At 42.1% G+C, this 12,926-nt stretch overlaps 1 long non-coding RNA gene across 2 annotated transcripts in view; it reads left to right on the top strand.

Annotated features, from left to right (window-relative positions):
* The window catches only part of LOC130682588 (uncharacterized), a 115,408-nt gene that overhangs the window by 39,388 nt on the left and 63,094 nt on the right, over positions 1-12,926 (top strand). Inside the window, exon 3 of one of the 2 annotated variants that reach the window (XR_008995838.1) lies at positions 4,419-4,799. The exons of the other annotated variant lie outside the window; for it this stretch is intronic. This is a non-coding gene — a long non-coding RNA (uncharacterized LOC130682588). Of the gene's footprint in view, positions 1-4,418; positions 4,800-12,926 lie in introns of those variants that run through there. 2 annotated transcript variants of the gene reach the window in all.

Here is a 12,926-nt window from a genome sequence, read left to right as displayed (position 1 = left end):
GGGTGCACGCTGACTGTCCTAGGCAAACTGGCATGTGTGAACTGGGTCCTAACCAACTTTTAGATCTTGTCCTTCTCCACTTACTCACTTGCACTTCCTTCTATATCTACAAAAATAGTTAAAATTTCTCCAGGCATACATGATTCTCTGCAAGTTATTACTTTGGCCAGGAATCCCATGGAAACCATGGACCTGGCAAATCTGTACCCATGTCTGCCACCTCCTACCCCAGCTCAGCTATGGCCCTGAGAAATCTCTCCTAAGCAGTCTCTTGGTTTATGGGGGGTTCATCACTGCCTCTTCTATGCTTCTGTTCATTGAAAACTATTTGCTTAATATTTAGTTCACTCTAAGGTTAGGCTAGGTTATTTTAGGGCAACAACCAAACTCATCAAAATTCACTTGTGGCGCACACTTCATGACTGGTGCTGAGAGGCTCTGTCTTGTACTTCACTATAGGCTGAGGGGAGCTACAGTGAATTAAAAGTAAGTAGCTAAGCGTCTGTGTCCAAACAGATTAGTCAGATCAGAAATAACCAGGTAGGAAGTGACATCCAAATAAAAAATTGGGGTCAGCATTCTACTTTTTAGCAGATGTATAGGCCAGTATTCCAGGGCCTATAGGATAAATGATCATTGATCCATGAAGAAGGTTGGCTGAGTTAAATACTGGTATTTAACATCCTGCCAGGAACAGGTAGACAGTGTTTGGTGGGTGAGCATTAAGAGTCAAAGAGAGAAAGAGAGCAAGAATATGTCCCAGAAAGTCCCTCAGATGGTGGATCAGATAACAAACTCTATCTAACATGAGCTATGATGTCAATAACTGAGGAATGATTTGCTATTATCAGTAAAACTAAGTTCTCCTTTCAACCCATTTTTCTATGCAAACATGCTACATCTTTTCTCATCTGAGTCATCAGAAATGCAGTTGCTAACTTCTCCAGGCAGAGTAAGTCAAAGGTAGTTGAGGGCCTCTTCACACACCATGTTAGGGAGGACATGGCAACCAGTAGCGTCCCCTTATGTGACTAGACAGTCTGAGTAGGTAAGCAGGCAGTCTGCTTAACTGTGACTGACCATACAGGACGATGAGAAGCCCTTGGAAGGAAACTTCTGCAAAGCAGAGCCATCCTAATTACTCCCAGGCAACGGCAACTAGTCCCAACCATGGCCTCTTGCTCTCACTCCCAATCTGTAAGATGGGCTAATACATTTTTCTGTCCATAGCCCACCAATGTCCTGAGAACAAATTCATCACAGAATCACTCAGTCATCAAGCATTTGTTATTCAAAATACAGAAGTATACTGGGCACTTCCCAAGGGCTATGTGAGTGTGCAGAAACTCTGCCAGTCTCGACATTGCCTCTGAAAGTACTTCCTCACCCTGACTCTTTCAGCAGCACACTTGATTGCATCTACTCTCAGCTATGAGAGGCAGCGGCAGCAGATTGCCCCCACCCACACACACCTAAAGGAACAGGAAGCAGATGCAGACCTCTCTCTCTCCCTGCTCTCATAATGTTCTTGGATGCAGTAAACGTTGGGCTGAGGGGTAGAATCAGGCTGTCATTTCTGACAATAGGTTTCTCTTGTTATAACTGTTGGAGAAACAGGCCCTACGTTGTTGAAGGGGCTGCTGTGAATTCCTTTAGCCTTTGGTGAGGCCAACCCACAGAGCTGAAAGGGACTGTGAGAATGTTATTCCAACTTCTTAATTCAAAACATCAGGAAAGAGACTTCCTGAGATGGGGGAGGAAACGGGGCTGCTCAGCTGGGTTGAATTACTGGGACTGCTGGGTTGGTTTTGCCCCCTAGTGGTTAGAGGCTTAGGGACCCCGTGAGCTAACTGGTTCTCTGCACCACAGGAATATTCACCATGGAATGGAAGAGGCAGCTGGGTGGAGCAGGACACCGCAGGGGATCGTCAGAGCCATTATTCAGCGGTGTGACCTCAGCTCTCAAGACCCCAGACTCCACACGGGAAAATTGAAAAGGGTGGCCTAGATCTCAAAGATTCATTTCTTCCTGCTTTTACTGATGCATAACTCTAGAACCACAACCTGTGGCACTGTGGTCCCCCACATGTTTCCTGGGGGAAACAGGCAGAGTTTGTGTCCTGATGGTCTCTGATTTAGGGGCCAATCACATTTAAGTGCAAGCAAAGATAGGGAGCTTATTCTTCAAGGGTGCTTGAGATAAAGGCAGCACAAGAGGATGAACCCACAGTGGCCCTTGAAATACAAGCTTCCGTCCACGGACAGCCTCTGTGCCCTCTCTGAATGCTCTGAGAGTGAGCGAAGAGAAGCAGGGCAGGATAGGTAATCTACCTTCTTTAACACCTATTTGAATGAATTGACAGATAACACCACTTTCCCATGCACTGGAAGACTCCCCCATCTAACTCATGTCTTGCACCCCAATAGCATACAGGCCACAAATCACAAAAAAATGACTTACTATAACTCAGAAAGGATTAAGACCGCCCTAAACTACTACAACAAAGGGCAATAGGAGACCCACCTTTATATTTATGGAGTGAGAAATAAAACAATTATTTGGAATTGCTGGGATATTGACCACCTATTGCTCTGTGTAAGAATGAGACTTCCTCAAACATGATACTGCAGGGCTGTTCTCTCTCCTTTGTGAAACTTGCTCCCTGGCTCTCTCACAACATTGCAAACCAGATGAACATACCACTGATTCTTTTCTTCCTATGTCATCTTTTTAGATGTTCTGATGTGTTCTACCATATTAGGCAGATAATTCTCCATAGCATCTGTATGATTTAAAGGTTTTGACCAGCCAAGCTGCAAATGTGCATTTTTCTAGCTAGTGCTCCTTAATGCAGTGGCTTGCTACCATCTTCTCTTATTTTTTGTCCCAAAGAGAAATGAATTGTGTTCTCTTTTCTGTGGCTGTACCAGGTTTTGAATGAAACTAAGTATACTCATTAGACAGTCAATCAGGTTGAAAAGATGAAATTAATTTGAGGTATGTTATTCAAAGGAACATTATAGTTAACTTTTCAGGGCAAGCAAGTGACCAGGGATTCTTAAGGAGAATTCTAGGTAACTAGAAAAAAATGAATGATGCCATTCAGTTAAAAGTAGCAGAGAAAAAAGACACCCATAAACTCCTTTACTAAAAACCTGTTTCTGTCTGGCTAGAGTGAAAATGGAGACAATGAAATCATTTTCAGCAAATCATTAGTGCAAAATATTTTTTTCCTTCCAAGAAAAGGAAACTAAAGAATGGTTGTGGCCTTTTATTGTAGAGAGCTTTTCAGAACAGTGGAACGTAAACAGATTATCTGCAGTGTTTATTCAGTATGAAAAAAAAAACAGCTCAAAGAGCCCCAGGTGCTTGCCAAGATCATAATTGTACCTTCTTAAATACTTTCATTACTTGGAAGTACAATAAGCGAAGCAGGGACACATGCTTTCCATTTTCTTGTCAACAAAACACCTCTAAAAAATTAAGCTCTATTTTCTCTAGAAAATTTCTCTAGAACTGTTCAGGATATATGAAAAGGGAAGGGAGGTGGGGCTTTGGTTTAATTTCTTTATGACCTTGAGGAGAAGCATGTAAAATGCTCTCTGGAGAAAAAAACAAAAAAAGATTGGGGGGGCAGCTCAAGTGTGGGTACAGTGTGGCTCAAAATCAGAATATTAAAGCTAAGATGGTTTCTCTTTGGTTAAATGTGGATATGAGAGTACAGATTATTCAGAAAACATGACCAGATTCCACACATGGTAGATTTTCCCATGGAAGGACCTGAGCCACACTGGGATGTGAGGGGTGTGAGGAAGCCACAGGACGAAGCTCAGATCACATCTGTGAAGTCACTGGGCCAAGTCCTGTCCTCAGGGTGGATTGGAAACTTCATGTTCACTCTGACATATCAGCTTATCAGATCACAAGATGGAAACGGACCCACCTCTACTTGTGCAGCTTAAATAAGACTTGTGCCCATGAGATATCCCAAGCACCCAGTCTCAGGATGAGAAGTCACACTGGCACATGCACCTGTGAGCTCATGGAAGGTTTTGCTCAAAAGAAAGGCGTTTACATTTTAGTTCACTCCTGTCCTGTCCTGCTCAGTTCTTTCACCCACTCATTTTTCCCTGAGCTTCTCTCCGTCCTCCTTCCTAACCTGTCCTTTTCTCTTTTATTTTGAATCACTGTGTTTTTAGCTTTATCAGGTGGCAGCCTCCTGGGGTACATCACGGCTGCTTGGATATGTGCAAACACTCATATTCATGTAGCCCCTGCTGCATTTTCCTTGGCTGGATCGTCATGTGATAGTGGTGAAAGGCCTCCTAGATCCAAGCAGCCTGAAAAGATACAGAAATCCAAGAAGATGCAAGTCAAAAATTCCAGTTTTCCTTATGTCTTTTCTCTTGTTGATCAGGTTCATCTCCAAACCACTGCTTGGAAGGATGGGATATGCTGGCTTTTTGAGAGTGTGAGCCAAAGAAGAGAGGGAGAGTTTGTGTGTGTGCCTGTGTAGGAACTGAATTAACTGGAACTTGTCTACTCAAAATAGCCAATTAATTAGAATTTTTGTGCACCTGAATTTTAGAAGAAATGGTAGCAAGCGAGGACTTAACAACACCGAACTCTTCTACCAGACCCTTCTGTATGCGGTCTTGCAGTTAATCTTCACACCTAGCCTACAAGGAGGTTTTCCCAAGCTCTTTTTACAGACACAGGAACTGAGACCCAAGGAGTTTGAAACAGAGGCTGGCAAATTATGGTCCATGGGCCAAACCTGTTCCACTACCTGCTTTTGTAAAAAAAAAAAAAAAGAGTTTTTAGAACTCAGTGACACCAGTAGGTTTGTGTGCTCTGACAGCTCTCATGCCAGCTCTGCAGAGCTGAATGGTTGCAACAGAGATTGTATGGCGTACAGAGCCATGGTGATAATCTGGTCCTTTACAGAACAAGTTTGGCCATCTCTGGCTTGAATAGTATCACTATTGTCACCCCCAAAAATACGTGATAGAGATAAGCTTTGACCTTTAACTTGTACCTTTTTGGTTGCAGACCTCACTGGACTTTGAGATAAGAAACAAGAAAATAAGGTGGTACCAAGGTTTTTCTTGACTAATGACAATTTCAAATACCCATTTAATTTACAAAAAAGAAAGAAAAAGCTACACTGGAATGCTCTGAAGTCAGTGTAGGGTTAATGCAATCTTTACAAATCTTACTTCTGTCTTGGAACTCAGGGCTGATGGAGAAGTACCGCGAGATCACACCAATTGTACACATACCCCATCCTTACTAAGGGGGGATTGTTACAGTGCTTTTTAGACTTCAATGTGCATATAAATTATGCAGCGTTTCTTGTTAAAATGAAGAATCTTCTTTAGTTCTGGGGTGGGACTAAGATTTTCATTCATAACAAGTTCCCAGCTAATGCTTATGCTGCTGGTCTGGACCACATCCGAAGTATCAAAGATTTAATACATCCACGCCAAAATCCTCAACCTAAAGGTTTTTGAGTCAAACCTAAATTACTCAGAAAAATCAAATAATCTCTGTGTATTTCCATAATCATCAGGTCAGCATTTGCTTGACTAAAAATGACAGATTTAAGTTAGTTTATACCACTGGTTCTCAAAGTATGGTCCCTGGGAAAAGCACCATCACCAACATTTGGAAACATCTGTATTCCCATAACTCCTCCCCCATCCTGGTAACTCTGCTGCACGCTGAAGTGTGAGAACCGCTGGTCTGTACTATGGATAGTTACTCAGGGTTACTCAGTTAGTTCATCCATCCATTCATTCATTCATTCATTCATTCATTGAACATCCCGGAAGTCTATCTTTACAATATATTCAGTTTCTGTTTATACAGTGCACATATCTTCATCTAGCAGAAGAGAAAGAAAAACACTGAAATGAGGAAAAACCCTTTCTGGCCTTTCTTCCCCATTAGTTGGATACAAATAATTCTGTAGCACTGTTACTATATGACATCAGTTGATATTCCCAGAACAAGTTTCTTATTTAAATAGTAAAGACTATTATGTATTCCTGTTCCACATTGGTCTCAGATGAAATGCGCCCTTCCGTATCCCTGGGAAAGGCCTGAGAGGGTGGGGGAAGGTGCATTTTGATCTCTGGGACTTCTTGTTCAGTGTTTTACTGTGCATTCTTCTAGTACTGTGGCACTGTTTTTAAGATAACCTGAGGATAAAAAAATGAACTCTTCATGGAATTAGGAGAAAAGTTTTATTATATGAGTCATATGCCTTCGTGTGCCACTTCAGATTATCTCAGCTCATTGGTGGACCTTTTGGCCACACAACTACCCCTTCAGGGATACACAGGTTTATCTGCCTCCTCCCCCACCTGGCTTTCACCCCTGTTGATGCCAAAGCATGCGATGCCACAGGACTACTGGTAACTCATGTGCATAGCTCCCAGTGTGGGGAAACTGATGCCCCATGGGGAGAGACTTGACCACTGGCAGACAGAAGCCAGCATATGTATCTCCCCCTTGCCTCCCACTAGCCAAGTGTTGTGAATGAGCCATCATCCAGTATCCTACTAGAATAAAATCTACAATATGGAGCAAGCAGTGACACTCGCCACTCAGCAGGGACCAGTTCAGCCATGTACTCTCTCTCCTGCCTTGTCCCCACTTCCCTCGCTTAGCTTTCCTGGACTTCCCTCCCAAATCAAGTAGAAGCACATACACCATTGTCCTAAGCTCTGCTTTCTCTGAAACTCAGGCTACAGTGGGAGAATCCCCCAAGCCACCACCCAGACAGCTGCTGTGTCAGAATCTGCTGGGGTAGGTTGTAAATTTCCAAGCAAGATTCTGGTGGGCAAGTAGAGTTGTATACCATGAAGATAGCATAAAAATACACATTGGAGTGAATGGATGTAATTTGAATGCCTGAGTCTTTCAGTTATTTGCCTCATGACCTTGGGCAAACTATTTAGCTCTTATGGACATCAGTTTTCTTATCTCTAAAATGGGAATGGTGGTAAGACCTACCTCAAAGAGTTGTGGTGATTAGATTAGCTCCTTCAGCAGTTGTCAATTTGCTGGCCCCTCTCCCTCCATTACTTTTCAACAACCTCACACTGAACTCATATGGAATGCTGCCTGACTACACATCGTCACCTGAGCCCCTGTTGCACATACCTGGCTCCTCATCTCGAATCCCTCTTTTCCACTGCGCTTCACCATCTGGGATTCCTGTCTCCCGGACCTGTCTGGGTTACACTCTTCCTGGGCAATCCTGCCCCATTTCTGCCCAGCCATAAAGCCTTCTTTTATGACTTTAGTTTACAATGTGCTCTCTTCCCCTGAATTTCTCTGGCACTTACTGTCTTTTCCACTTAGCAAGTGATTGCTTTGCATCCTTGTTATAATCTTGCATATCTCTGGGTTATTTTCTAATGAGATGACACTGCTTGAGGGAAGGTGCTGTGCCTTACACTTCCTGGTACCGCTCAGAGAGGCCAGCAGGCACTTTTCTCACCAGTTGCTAGTTTCAGTGGAGACTATTTTCCTTTCCTTTCCTGGAGAAAACTGAGTGTGAGAAAAACGGTACCAATTACACACTCCCAGACCCCAATCCTGAATCCAACCAAACTGCTTAACAACGGAAAAGTGTCTGTTTTTTCCTGGGTTGGTTTAATGATTTTCCTGTAAATCCACATCTCTTTCTATCACAAAGAAATCACTTTATTCTGCTGGGTAATTAATATAAATGTACAGTATGGCAAACCTATTCCTGTAGACTGCTTATTTTGCTGGTAAATTACAGGAAATCCTATATAGTCCACCTGGGATACCCTGCAGTTTGAAATTAGAATATAAAGTGTCTCCCAGTTCCTCCTGCTTGGCCAGGATACTGGTCTGATTATGAAAGTCTTTCTAGTTACACATGTAATAAACTGGGATGATGGCAAATTCATTTACTTCTCTTTAGTGTAAAATTAATAAAGATCTCAATTCTAAGCTTAAAAAAAACCCCACCAACCCTGTTTACAGCCCTCTGAGTTACTAGAAGGGGATGTCATGTGGTGTTGGCTCCCAGTTGTGAATTCATTCAAAAAACATGCCACATACAAATTTGTAACCAAATCCTTAGAGTTTAAGGTATTTATCAGTAAAATCCTTGGCCAAGCTTTAGTTCTGTGTGATGTCACATCTATATGAGCCCTATGATAGCATTAAACTGGCCACAGCTGGTCCTGATTAAAGCAACATAGACCCCTTAAAGGCAGGCTGCGCCTCCCCTCCGCCCCTTCCTTCCCTCTGCCTGAGCGGCTCTCTTTATGAGCGCGGTCAGTGGGCTCTCCCCTGCGATTCTCACCGCAAGTTTGCAGCGACTTGGTTCCGCCTTGCAGTGCTTTCCTAGACCCACGTGCAGGTAAGTGCGCATGCACACATACACATACATGTGGAGAAGGCCCAGAAAGGCTTTCTTCTAGATAAAAAAAATGGACGTGTAAAGCTCCTCTAGGTAGGCCTGTGCGCTGAAGTACAAAGCAGCCTTGGCCTCTTCCTTTGGGGACAGAACAGTCCACACCAGGACAAGCAGCTTGTGAGAAATATCAAATCCCATCTCTTCTTGGAAGGGGAACGGGTTGTGTAAGGATAGGTGGTGTAGGCTTTGCTGAAATATTCCCCAAGGTTTTGTCACCTAGTGCGCTATCGTTCAACAAGGGTCCAGTAACTGTTTCTTAAAGGGCCAGATAGTAAATATTTTTGGTTTGCAGGCCACACACTCTGTTGAACAACCGAGCTCTGCCGTGGTAGTGTGAAGGATCCACAGACAATTTACAAGTGTCTGACAAAACTTTATTTATAAAAGCATGTGTTGAGTGGGATTTGGCCCACAGGCCTACTTTGCTGACCCTGCTCTAATTCAGTGCTACTCAAGAGTGTAGTGGCAGGCTGCCAGGTCAAAACGATTTAGAAATGGTCCATGACATGGCAAGTACAGAAATTGAAAGTAAGTGGTTAGAAACTTTCATAGCAATTTGACATTGCCACAGTATTCGAGTGAATGAGCAGTGCCTTACTTTCTCTGATGGAAGAATAGACCAGTTCAGATGTTGACCTTGTGCAGGGTTATTTCATGCTGTGAAGCTGTTCACTGGTCATGCTCAGTAGGACACATATAGGTCCATGATGGATTTAAAAAAACAGTACAAAACGGATGGATTGGTTTTTTGCCACAGACGGCTTGAGAAGCTGCTTTAGCAGATCCTAGGTGAGAAGGATATGGTGTCCTATCCCAACTGCTAGCCCCACTTGCCTTTCTTGTGAAGAAAGATTGGGTTAATGGTCTCTACTCTGCCTGCTTGAGACCCTGCAATTCAGACTTTCCATTTCCCTTCTTAGTACTTTAGAAATGTAAGGGCTGTGCCATTGTTTCTGGGAAGTTAGTCCAGAGGCTCTATGAGAAAGGTTGGATTTTTTTTTTTCTTTTTTGGTCTTGTGGTGAGAATTATTGGTCAGAGTAGACACACGAAGAATGGAGGAGATGCCAAATTCTGGACTTGGAGAAAAAGAAAAAGAAAGCATTACTGCTTAAACCAAGACTGTGTTGTCTCTTTTCTAACTCTCCATCAACCCTCCCTCTGGTAAAGCCCCCTTCCGGCCAGGCCTCTTTTATAAGGTGCTACTCACAGGGTTGGCCTCACAGTTTGTAAACACATAGAAACTTATCCGAGAACTATGGCTGAAGTCTTCAAACCCCAGAGAAAACTTTTGAAACTTAAGATTGTTAAGGAAAAGTATCAAACGCCTGATCTGGACGGGTTGGAAACATGTTAGGATACCAGTGCCAGTGGATTCCTACCCTTAAAAGCCATGATGTCATTGTCAACAAATATGATGTCAGGCTGTAACAAGATCGGAAAGCTTTTGAGAATTCCTAGGCCGTGTTGGGAAGTTTATATGCAATGCTGAACAGAAAATACAGTGTTCTTTTTCTTCTTCCCTCCACCTCCTTCCCAAGAACCCCTGCCAAAAGTGTGAAGGTGAGGTGAGCACTGCCTGGGATAGAGCTGGCTTTTATTCCTAGAACTTGTTCGTTCTGTAACAGAGTGGCAGTAAAACTTTTTAAAAAGTTCCTTGGTTTAACTACTGCATGAAGGTTTAAATGGTCAAACATGCCCTTTTAGAAATAGCATTTATTTTCCATGAGGTAGGAAAGACTTTCCCTTGCATTGGCTCAGAGCTCTCGGCCACAGGGCGATCATGTGTGTATTTTCTTTTAAGAAGACTGTAATTCTTGTCCTAGCTCTCTATTTAAAGACTTATGTTGGCTGGCTCTTCTCTCTCTCTCTCTCTCTCTCTCTCTCTCTCTCTCCAATGACTCAGTGCTAATAATTTTTAAAAATAATTTACATTGATACACTTTCAAAGACAATGATCTCACATTCTGATGGTAAATTATTGGGTAAATCATCTGTCAAGAATGATTAAGAGGCTGGAGAGACTAGTTCATGAGGAAAGATTAAAAAAACTAAACATATAGAGCTTGGCTAAGCAGAGAGCGGGGGCACCTGATATTCAGTCATCTACTAAAATCCAGAAGGCATGGGCTGGAGGAGAGGAGAGAATTACCTCACCTAGAAGCTGGATTCTCACTGAGGATAATGTGAAGAGATTCAGGAAATGAGAATGCAAGATGGGTATCACAGAATTCTTTCTGACACTGAGACCCATTGGCGGGTGGACCACCTCTCAGGAGAACTGGGCAGGTTTCCATCCTCTGGAGGTGGCACCCAGCCGGGGAGCAAGCTGTCCTTGGGGAAGCCTCCAGAGAGCTGAGCATCTGTGCCATGGGAGCTTTCTTTTGTTTGGTTCTTCGTTTCATTTTGGCAGGGTTGTCATTCTGATGCTTCAAGTCTTGGCAAAATAATGTCTAATAAGAGGGACAAGAATGAAAAAGAGAGGCTGAATGGTGGTGGGCCTGACCCGCACCTATTGATTCTCCCACATCTTCCTCCTAAGACATTATCACTTTTTCCAGTATCCTGGGACCTAGCCATGCACAATGTGTTCTTTAAATTAAAAAATAAAGTAAAATACAGGTAAAGATAGAGGAGGAAAATACCCCCCAAGTACCCACTTTGCATACTGATTTGGGAGTGAGTAAAATGTTTTGAACATTATTAGAACAAAGAAATTCATCTGAAATCCCCCTGACAATAATAAACAATGTTAACATGTCTGTGTGTATCATTCTTTCACTATCATTTATACATTCAATAATTTCCACTCCTCTTAGCATTTTAAGTTACTTTAAGTTTGGAAAACCTATATTTTCTACCACATAGCATATTTGGTCACTCCAAACACAGAGTTTGAAAGTAATTCCCAAGTGACTGCCTTCCACAACTAAGTGGTGGAATTTTAACTGAGCTATTGTAAGAACTTTGGCCAGATTCTGTTTAAATTATTTACGTATTAGAGAGATGAGAGCACAAGCTCTTAGAACAACATTTCTTTGAATATTTACTATTTTCCTATTTTTCCGCTACCCTCTGAGTGTGAATAGGGAATGATAAAGGACAAACAAGGCTAAGAAAGTAAGAGATTAAAAGAGAGAGGTAACAAAAATAAAAAAAGAGGAAGAGGAACAGGGAGAGATAATAAAACTGATTCCAAGGGATTTACAATCTGGTTAGTGTTTCCATCCTCTCAAATCCCTAAGTTGCATATGTATTTTTCCTGTGAAACACAGTATCAGCATCAGTCTAATATTAATTTGAATCTCTCTTAGCAGCAGATAAAATACCCTAAAATTGTGATGTTACTTAAAAAAAATCAAGAGAAGGGCCCATACTGATGTGACAAGTCACTTTGAGAAAAATCCGATTATGTAGGTGAGAAAAGATCATATCCAGTTAGGAAAGAAACTCAATTTTCTGAATTTTGTGTTACCTTTCATGCAAATAAAAAGCTCAGAGAACACAATGGTGAAGACACATATCTAGCAGGTTTCACCTGACCTTCATGTAAAAACAAACACATAAATTTTCTGATATACTGGTTTTTTTCAGCATTAATTCAAACCTCTGCTATTACAAATGAAATAACCAGTTGTTCTCTTTAAAAGTCAGATTTTAGTTACCCAAATAGTCAAGCATTTTTGTTGAAATTTTAAGCTCTCATTGAGATTCTTGCTGTTAGGAAGATACAACCTAAATGTCCTTTGCAAGACTTTTCCGTAAAATTTGAAACTATTATTTAAGTTAAAAATGTAGTGCCCTTTACCCAATCAGATTTTCTTCCCTGGGTGTATGTGTAATATGTAACTGGTCAGTAAAGAGTGCCGAGCTGGGGCTGTACTCTGCTTTTGTGTACTAACACTAACGGGAAAGGAAAAATAAACCCTCCCCCTTCCACCTGCTTCAACCCCAAATGACTTTTGCTCATTTCTCTTCGGCACCTACATGCCTGTAATAAAAGGAAATCAAAAAAGTAGATTTAAGTCTTGCTTTTTGCTTTTCTGGGTTTCCAGTTTTGTTTTCCTCTGCTGTTTGTTGCTCTTGTGGATGTTTTGTGGGGGTGAGAATGTGTGTGAGTGTATGCAGTTTAATTATATGAAAATTGTACTGGGGGATCAGTATCCAGTGGCTTGAAAATTAACTGAATTATGAAAGCTGAAATGCTGCTCATAGCATCAGTTAATGACAAGGTCGCCGCCACTGTCATATTCAAAAGAAGTGTCACACTTGAATGGGGCTGAGATGGCTGTGTTGTCCCAGAGTCCCAGGTAGAGACAATGAAACAGGGGTCCTTGGATACTGTTTCATCCCATGTTTGAATCTAATGCATTCTTCTTTCAACTCATTTTGGTTCTGCTGTGTTCCCATAACATATGGAGTCCCTAGGTATTCTGCTATACCATGGAAACTCTGGGGCTGGG

This window comes from Manis pentadactyla, chromosome 2, assembly GCF_030020395.1.
Source record: "Manis pentadactyla isolate mManPen7 chromosome 2, mManPen7.hap1, whole genome shotgun sequence".
Taxonomy (NCBI): Eukaryota; Metazoa; Chordata; class Mammalia; order Pholidota; family Manidae; genus Manis; species Manis pentadactyla.
Note: the sequence above shows the minus strand (reverse complement) of the source record. Positions and strands in the feature narration are given on the sequence as shown.